Raw genomic sequence first — 9,905 nt, 5'->3', positions numbered from 1 at the left:
TGTCATGAGCTCTTGGCTTGTATAGCCGGAGACGCCGTGGATAACTCCCTTGGCTTGGTCTGCTCGAGTTGCAAGGTAGGTCTGTACGGCGCGCGTTTTCTTCCCCAGAGAGAAATTTCCGAGATTTCGAGGAGCTTTCGGACTGCGGCGGGGCAGGAGTTGTCTACGGCGAGTAAGTTTTGTTGCAGGCGAATTTTGATGTAAGTCTGAGAGTTCTCTTCTGCTGTGAGGTCTGCGGCTGATGTGATGGCGAGACCTACTTGAGTAGTCGTCGTTTCCGAGAGATTCAGGCCGTCTAAGGGATTGAAGATTATTGTTTCAGGTGGAGGTCGGCTCGGCTTACTTTTAGAGGGTGTGTCCATGGCCTGGCATCAGCGATGTCATTGGCCGTCGGGGCACGACTGCTCCATGCGGCCTGGGCAGTTGTGCGGGGATATCTTATCTGTGGCGAGGGCATGTCAGTGACTCCGCTGTTCTGTCCAGTGGTAGTGGCCTCACGAAGGAGTCTGGCGGGTTGTAGCGTCGATGAGGTCGAATCGCGGAGCGCGCGCAGTTTGAGCACCTATAGGAACCACGAGCCGGCGCGCGCCCGTGGAACCCGGGGCCACGTGCTCGGTTGGCCCGTTAGGCTTAGCTCAGGGCGCGGCGTGGCTTGGGTGAAATCTCGAACTTGCAAGTTCTTTGGTGGTCAGTTTCCAGTTGCTGGTGTTTCTGAAGGTCCTCGGGAGTTTACACACCCGTTTCGGGGCTTCTTGGAGGTTCGGCCGTTGAATTTACGTGACTGCAAGCGATTTTTGCGGAGCCCTGTAAGTGGGAGCTTCTTTTCTTTTATTGCAAGTGTTAATCATTGCCCCATCATGCGTTGTATCAGTAGCATCTTGACGTAGTTTGAATGAGTCAAGGATATAAGGCGCGTTCGTAGCATTTGATTCTGTCTCGGTTTTGTGGCGCAGTGGGAAGAGCACCACGTACCTCGCGTTCCGCCCACAGGGTCGTGGGATCGAAACCGGGTGCCGCTAACTATTATTTTTTTTATAGTGTAGGGGGAGGAGTGTGGACGGGCTACGCCGTATGGAGGGACAAGGTGAGTGAATGAGATGCAGTCGCATCTAAAAGAAAACGTATAAAGGTATACATAATGAATGAATGAATGTGTTGCAGTCTTCGACTGAAAAATGTATATTGAGACCTACATAAGTAATGGGAGCATGCTAATCACCCAAGTAGTAGCAATTCGGCGACTAGCGAAGTACGTTCCCGCCAAATGCTATCTCTGCGTGTCTATGAGGAAGTCGCTGTGTGTCAAGCCATGGTAACGGAGAGAAGCAAAAGACGCCAAGGAAAAAGGATGATGATGACAAATATAAGATGACAGCTCCGGCTGTTGGACGGCAATGCTTTCGCAATCCATACATCATAACAAGTGCTGGTACTTTTTCTTTTATTCCAGGCTATGAGTTCGCACATGTTGTATCCGACGGATGCTGACTTACCGATCTTAGAGAGGTGCGCAGACGCTACCTCGAACCCACAGATAAATATAGCCTTTATTCCTGTCACATACTATATATAACCAACCTGCGGTCACTAATTATAATGGTGGAACTAAACCACCTTAATTAACACTGTGCGCCACTTGTTGCACGAACGTAAACTAAATTACAAGTCACAACATCCCCTCCTTCCAAAAGGCAGCAGCACACCATCACTGCGATGTCTCATAATCGGCAACGCAGGCAGGATTGCGTCGGTTTCTGGTGGATCGCCGCGGAGCCTCTCTCTCAGCGCTCACGTCAGCCCCACTACTCAACACGTTCTTTGGCACACACACACGTGTCATAACACATGACGGACCAGCACTTGCTTTTGGACCTGCCGTTCCGTCTTCGCTGGCAGTGGTGGTACCTAAGTGGAACACTCTAGGGCTGCGGTGCTGTGGTGCCAGTAGTCCCAGGGGAGCCACAGGTCGCACCCGCCGCAGGAGAGGCAGAAATACTCCCTGCTACATTGATGACACTGCTGTTTGGGAGCGCAAAGGCGGAGCATGATGCCTGATTGCAGCAGCTTTTGAAGAGCAATGCAGGGCTACAACTGAATGACAAGTGCGTTTTTGGAGTGAAGGAGCTTTACAATTTGGGTCACCGAGTGAGTGAAGAAGGGGCCCGTCTGCTGCTGAGCTATGTAGAGGCCATCCAAACAGTTCCAGGCCCCCCCCCCCCCCCCCCCCCCCCCCCCATATATGGCGACGTTGCGCTCTTTCCTTGCCATGGTCGGGTATTATCCAAAATTCATACCGCACTATGCTGAAGTCGTTGAGCATCTACGAGAGGTCTTATGGAAGGGAGAAGGTTTTGCATGGACGCCCCAAACTCAAGCTTGTTTTGACCAACTAAAACTCCTCTTGGCAAGTAACTCCTTCCAGCTATTTCACCATGCTTTGCAAATGGTGGTCAAAACAGATGCTTCTGCATTGGCGTAGGATGAGGCTCCAGCAACAGATCTGAGTAACCTTGGTTTGTAGACTGCGACGAAAAGAAAACCATCTTTAAAGGGGTCGTAAAGACAAAATGCAAGTTTGGCTCAATATAAATAAAACTGCGTTGTACTGTCAATGGAACTGCTGAATCTGTACGAACTGCTCCGTCTATTGCTGTTACCATGAACTGGCCCGTTAACTGAAGATTGCAAGAACTGGCCTATTCATTCAATCAACGGACCCTTTAGATATAGCGAGCATTTGTTTATTATCCTTTACCCTCGCTCCCCATCCCTTTCTTCCAAAGCGGCCAGGGGTCCTCCTTTTCTAGTAGGTGTTGTCTGCTACTACAACTGATAGCAATGACATTAATTTAATAGCGAATTTCGAACAAGTAATGCAGATTAAAACAAAACATGCGAAGCAGTGGCGACTCCCTAGCCACTTTCTGCCAACTTCCTATGACGTCACAGATTGTGGTTTGCGAGATTGGCGGCTGCCGAACTAACCCATCGCTAAGCCGCATGACTGGACAATTGTAGCGGGGCCTCTAGTTGCGTTTGATAGCGTCACTTGAATGCTAACGTGCAGTCAACCCACTGAAAATTGTTTCTTGTGCTGGCCCATATGACGTCACTCCTGCCCACAACGCGTCACAGTTGCTCGAAATTTCAAAGTTTTTCATTACTTCTTGCGTTGTTTTTTTGTTCGGTTAGACAACCTTTTTCGTGGCCGTAATGCATCTGAGGGAGGTAGTGAAGCCTAGTTCTTTCTGATTAAGTGAGGTTGCATTTTGTCTTCATGTGCGCTAGGCCGCGCAAACTTGAGGTTCGGCGTGCACGCGTTGCTCCGGCTTTAGGAGCTCGGAACACGTACCGCGTTTCTCGCACGCCCCTCGCATACCGCGCCAACTGTGTTTTGTGTTCTAACCGCCTCTGTGGTCACGTTTTCTGCCTCTAGCAGCGGCACTGCCTGCTTTTCGCTGCTTTTGTTGTCCACCGGTATCGACATTTAATCGCCGTCATTCTCTTTTGCCGCCTACGTGGCCTTGCACTGGGCGCGTACAAGCCGTGACGGGATGCGTCGAGACGCTGTGCGGCAGACTCGGCGGAAGGACAAGGGGCGAGGGCCGCGCTTCCACTAAACGTTCATCTAGCAACTACCGTATTTTTGCGATTCTAAGCACCCTCCCCTACTTTCGGTGAAAAAATGAGAAAAGAAAGGCTTGCATGCGAATTCTAAGCACCCCCTGTTCTAAGCAACGAGTGCAAGGTGGATTTTAGACGAGTAAAAGGGGGTCCAAGTTGATATTGTGGCCAAGACATTTATGAAGTTTTCAGTTAGAAACCACTTCGACGGAACAGATGATGACCTTCTGGGGGTGCTGAAAGCGGTGGCTCAAGCAGCGCAAAGGACTCGAATGGTATTGAGGGTGACTAAGTATCATAAGTAAGCGGTGGGTTCACTATCTGTAACTCATTTTAATTTATTCATTCGCCAAATGAAACGTTATTCCTTGCGTCCGCTTCGTTGATATGCGGCCGCAAAGAACGTGGAGGGGGCTAATTTAGGTTTCTCGAATCTGAGCACCCCTCTCATTTTGGGCATCACGATTGGGGAATAAAGGGGGTGCTTGGAGTCGAGTAAATACGGTACATAGTACGGCTGAAGAGCGAACGCAGCGCCACCGCAGCAAATGCCGCCGCCGTCCCATTTGACGTCACCGATCTGTGCACACGACCTGTCGTTTTTTTTTTTTTTGTCGCCCCCTGCCTTCAGGTAGACAGGTAAATTTTGCAAAACACCCCAACTTGCTCGCGCATATAATGATTATCGCGGTTAGTAGCCTCGTCCATCCTCCCCCCCCTCCCCCCCCCCCCCCCCCCCGTTTTTTGCGAGCTTGAAAGCTTGTGGGGTGGAGAGGGGGCGAAGGGCCAGTGGGTCGGGACCTACGTGCCAATTTGCCCAACAGGTTACCCTCCAGGGAGTTTCGTCACGCGCGGCTGCGCTCCTTCCTTGCTCTTCTTGCCGTCGTGAGGCGTTGACGTGTGCGCGCACGCGATCTGTGACAAAACAAACTCTCTCGCCGTTGAAGGATCGCCCCCCTGTGACGCCAGCGTCGTCGCGGAGTCTCTCGCTGAAGTTTGCTCAACTCCTGCACCGGCCGGCGCTTGCTTTCAGCCTGGCGGCTATTTAAAGCCTCCTCGCACACCTCCGAGGCAGCATGAAAGTGGGCCCTTGTGTCGGGGAGACCCTGGGCGCGTGCTCGGCGTTCCCCCGGCATGAGCCAGCCGTCGCGATGACGTGTCGCGGAATTGCGGCAAGGTGCTCCTCCCGGAGCGGCCCGTTAGAATTATCCAAGATTCTTCTCGTCACAGCACTTCCTTGAGACGGCGCGAAATGGAACAGGGAACTTCGAGCACTGAAATTCAGTGGCCGTTGCTGAAGCAGCACCCTACTAAAATGGTTTTAGCGCTTAGGTACTCTTACGGTACTTCCCCGCGAAATTAAATGCCCCAAGCGGGGATGAGAGGCATTTAATAATAATTAAAAAAATTGGGGCAGCTTCGCACTGGTGGCGTGAAGACTGGGTAAACAGCGAATCTGGCGGTCCCACCCAATTCCAATTCCAATTCCAATTCCATGTCCCCCCCCCCTTCCCCGTCAGAAGAAAAAAGAAACAAAAATGTGGGGAACGAGACCTGCTCCAGCTAGGCTATGGCAGGTTTAAAGCCAATATAAAATAAACAAATAGGGCGAAAAGCCAAACAAACATTTTTTTAAGAAAAACCAATTTGATAATTTAAAAAAAAAAATACCCCGACGTACGTAACAGCAGGACGTCCAGGCAAAGTTTAAAAGGATAACTAAGCGCGAAGGAACATCAAAAGAAGCATAGGGAAGAACGTTCTCAAGTCAGTTCGGCACAAAAGATCGCACAACGCAGCAGTTCCACTCTCAAGTGTGTACAGCACCCTCAAAGAAAGCCCGAGTCAGAGCTGAGGCGGCATTATCAACTCTCACAGACACCAGGTCACACGCTGTAGCACAAGGACCTTGGGCATACAATATCGCGGAGGTGCAGTCCATGGGTGGCACGTATCTAGGTGTTAGTTCAACTAAAAAGGCGGCAAGCGGGGATGAAGGTATAAAAGAAACACAGAGAATAAAAAAAAGTCACTGAACACACGTAAGCGTCACACCTCGGGCATAGCTAGATCGGGAAATAAAATCGGTGAGGTCCATGGGAATCTTCACGGCTGTGAAGATTCTCATGGATCTTTATGCGTTGTTATGCTTGGTGATTCGGCCAAGTTTTCTGCGTAGTTATGCTTCGAGACTTGGCCAATCTTTCTGCGTAGTGTCGTCGTTAGCCCCCGAAAGATCAACGGACACTCGGTCATTGAATTATGTACAAAGTACGCGTGTCCACCGGCTTCGAGGTGAAGCTCCAAGAGTTTAGCGGAGGGCGCAGTGGGACGAGGGTTTGCTTAAATTTTTTGAACTCGATCGGTGGCCACCGTTCGGCTTGTGTGATCTGCCGTGTAGGACGCTAATTAGGAAGTTGGTTAACATTATCTCGTCTCGACCTTTTGGCTTTTTTTATATTGGCATTATTTCTTCTCTTGGCACCGTCAAAACTGCCCCACTCGTCGCAAGAGCGGTCACTCCGCGACGCGTTTCCAAAACCGTGCTTGTACCAGTTGTATCGCGCCTCCTACAGGTGGCGACACGAGTTCCGCCCGAGCGCAACGAGGAAAATCTACGGTGAAGCGATGCCATGGCGCGCGCGATGACGTTGTTGTGGTGATAGCGCATATACCGCGTGTAGTGCGCATGCGTTATCTGGTGCTATCGCCCTGAATTGGCAAGTGCAGTTTGTTCATGACGTCACTGGTCACATGTGTGTTTAATATATATGTATGCTGCTGTCATGGAATAAAGGTTGAAATTATCTCGCCCGCATCGTCGGTGACTCCGTCCCTTTCCCGGTTCTTGCGGCGGCCGGGTCCGCTCGGCCTACTTCTAGGCCGCAACACGACATGGTGTCAGAAGTGCCGTATTCTGATATTCAAGGGGCGTTGCATCTGTCTTCGTCAAGCGGCGCCATGTCAGAAGACAACTGAGTTAAACAATTCCACGGCATGTTCGCTGTTCCACCTCCGGCCACGTTTGACTTCAACCGGACATCCGAATGGCCTTCCTGGATCCACTTCGATGACTATACCGCTTCGCCTCGGGCTTAAATGAGCGAAGTGAAGAATCGCAAGTTCGGACTCCACTTTATTCGATGGGACGGCAAGCCAGAGAAATCTACTCAACGTTCGCACTACCTGAAGAGCAACAGAAGCAGTACGAAGTCTTCAAAACTAAGCTCGACGACCGCTTTGTGGCCGCACGAAACCTAGTTTGTGAGAGCGCATGTTTTCATCGACGCATTCAACAACCGGTATAATCAGTCGACCAATTCGCCACTGCGTTGCACACTCTGGCGGACCCGTGCGACTACCTGGAAAAGGAACGTATGATCAGTGATAGCTTTGTCGTCGGCCTCAGTGATGCAAAGCTCTCCGAGTCGCTACAAATGGATTCAAATTTGACACTCGCCAGTGCTTTGGCAAAAGCTCGCTTCAAGGAGGCTGTCCAATGACAGCAGCTATAGAGCTGCGATAAACCAGCGACGAACCTTCGGCAGCGGCAGCCAGCAACGTGGATGCCGTCAGGGCCAGGGGCAGCCCCGGAAGAACTTTTCAGGACAGCGTCACGTCAGCTCGTCAAGGAACAGTGCACCTGGCATACAAGGTAAGCGCACCAGAGAACAGTCCTACCGACCACGTACCCCTGGTCCATGCACCAACTGCGGTCAAGGAGCGCACCCCAGGACCTCCTGCAGCCCGGCAAGATCTGCGAAATAAAACTGCTGCGGTTGTGCCGGACATTTTGCAGTGGCGTGTCGGAAAAAGGCTGCAGGCGGCCAAAAGAAGGTGCATCTTTCTTGCCTCCATATGGACAACTTTCGTGTCTCCATATGGCTGCGCTCGGCCTACTTCTAGGCCGCAACACGACAGTTATCGTTCGCGAGGTTTTCCTGCGCACCATCGCCGGCCCAACCACCCGCTTAAACAGCATCGCTGTTCAAACACTTCGGGGTTTGTACTTTGACGCACTGCTTAGACTGCCCCTGAAAAGATCTATTCCCAGCGATGCAGTAGTGTAAAGTAATAAAGCCTACCTTGATGAGCACAGGTGCTTAAAGCTCTATGGGATCTTGGGGGATACGTAAGAATAATTTCTGCAATGTTTTACTGCACCCAGCATTTTTTAAGTACAATGCACTTCTTAAGCGACCCTGAACCTGCGTCCACCGGCGATGTCCGCGCACGTGGAGATGGGCGCGCGCAGCCTGGCCGCTGACATGGCACATACCCACGTGGGGGATTGGCCAGGAATCTCCTCGTCTTCCTTGACAACGGGGGGAGATGGGCGCGCGCTGCCTGGCCGCTGACATGGCACATACCCACGTGGGGGATTGGCCAAGAATCGGGCGTGAGAAGGGCTAATGCACCTGCTTAAAGGAGTACTGACACGAAATTTCAAAGCTGAGATCCGCTCTAGCAGTCTGTGAATAAATGCATCTTTCTTTCTTTGTAGTTGTGTGTGTGTGTGTGTGTGTGATCTCTCTTTCGCGAACATTACCGAACCGCGCAAATTCAACTCGTGCATTCGCACTTTCACATTCTTCCCCTCGGGGAAATGCGGGGAATTTCTCAAGTGAGAGAAAGGCAATAATTTTCTGGAGGGGGGAAGCTTAGGACCCGAGTGTAGAGACAATGGAAACGATAGTACGACGGCGAAATTGCCTCTTTGGGCGGAAAACGTCAGATACTGGTCGGCCTACGTTTAGGCAGTTCTGCCAGAAATACACCTGCCTGCGAAATTACGGGACAGGTTGGCAGTATTTCCGGCCCCCTTACAGAGGAAGTACGAATCTTAAGGGTGCACTGAAATGAGCTATAAACATCGTGTGCTTACTTTGCCAAGGACAGGAGCGCTTTGTGGATTCACGCACATTTTTTTTTCGCGAAAAAAGTTCGTTGTACTCTTATCTCTACCACCCCACCATCCTCGCCGATTTGTTAACGTCGCGCTGTGATGGCACGCACACTTTGAAGTCCACCGGCCGGTAGCATTTAGAGAACTGCGAGCACGTTTGGATGCGTAAATTCTCCGCGAACAAACAAATAAGCAATTGCGAGGACACTTAAAGCACTCCTCATGTAGTGAATGCTACAGAATTATTGTCGCGCCTCTATGTGCCGTAGCCGAATGCCTCCTCCCAATATCATTATCATCGCCCTTATCAAAGCCAATATCACTTGTTCAGCTTAAAGGGCTTTTAGAGTGAAATGTTCCACAGGGTGTTTCATTTCTAAGCATCTCTGTCCCCATTTGCTCTCACCTATCCCCTTTCATTCCCCGTCTGCATTCCCCCGGACTGGGCTGTATGCTGGTGAACTCCAAATGAGTTCAAAATATCCCCAGTCCACTTGTTTTCCACTTTCTGTATCAATAAATCACTCTCACTCACTCACTCACTCACTCACTCACTCACTCACTCACTCACTCACTCACTCACTCACTCACTCACTCACTCACTCACTCACTCACTCACTCACTCACTCCGAAGCACCCCTCATTACCGGTTGCCGGTTTATGCGTGCATGGGTTGGGAGTAAAGGGAGGGAGGGTGGGTAGGGACGGGCACGCGCAACTAAAGGTTTCATGCCTTTCCTGGTGGCACGTCCGTTGTGTCGGCGCGAGGTTCAAACGTGGCCGCCAAACAGCCCAATGCGACCGGTCCGGTGTTTTCAGTGGTGGAGTGTATTGGGTTGGCGTGTTACACAAAGAGTGAGATGCTTATGCGACGCGGGAGGGAAAGAGAGTGATCGACGTTTGTCCGCTAGGTTAAAGATCGGGTCTTTCCAAATTTCATTAAAGTAATTGGCTAGGGAGTATGCTTTTTCGTAAATTACGAACAAACGTGTTTTGTTTCGGGCACTCCGTGGATGGCATGCAGCTTCGCAGTTCATCCGTTTTCAGAGTGGAAGGGCACTAATATTTAATTCTGGCGCCCACCATATAGCCTCGTTTAAAAAGAAAAACCAGGCCGTCATTACACCCCATAGAGAGAGAGATGCTGTTTATTTAAAAGGAAACACGCAGGGAGTTTTGCCGACATGAGTTCACTGACATGCTACTCTTCAGGGAAGGGGGAGGGGAAAAAAAGGCACTAGAAGTAGGGATAAGAGTAGCAGAGAAAAAGTAACAAATACAAATAATATATAGTCCTAGCTGTTTTGGGGCCGTAAGGAAAATGTTTTCGTACGCTCTTCAATCTCGCAGGCACGCCAATGTCGTCGAGGTACTC

General features: G+C 50.7%; 1 pseudogene; it reads left to right on the top strand.

Annotated features, from left to right (window-relative positions):
* The first annotated feature begins 6,378 nt into the window (after positions 1 to 6,378).
* On the top strand, positions 6,379 to 7,530 carry LOC144161602 (uncharacterized; annotated as a pseudogene).
* Positions 7,531 to 9,905: the final 2,375 nt, after the last annotated feature.

This window comes from Haemaphysalis longicornis, unplaced genomic scaffold (genome assembly GCF_048455015.1).
Source record: "Haemaphysalis longicornis isolate Haplotype H1 unplaced genomic scaffold, Haemaphysalis longicornis Haplotype H1 scaffold_12, whole genome shotgun sequence".
NCBI classification, from domain to species: Eukaryota; Metazoa; Arthropoda; class Arachnida; order Ixodida; family Ixodidae; genus Haemaphysalis; species Haemaphysalis longicornis.
This window is presented reverse-complemented; position numbering and strand designations above follow the sequence as displayed.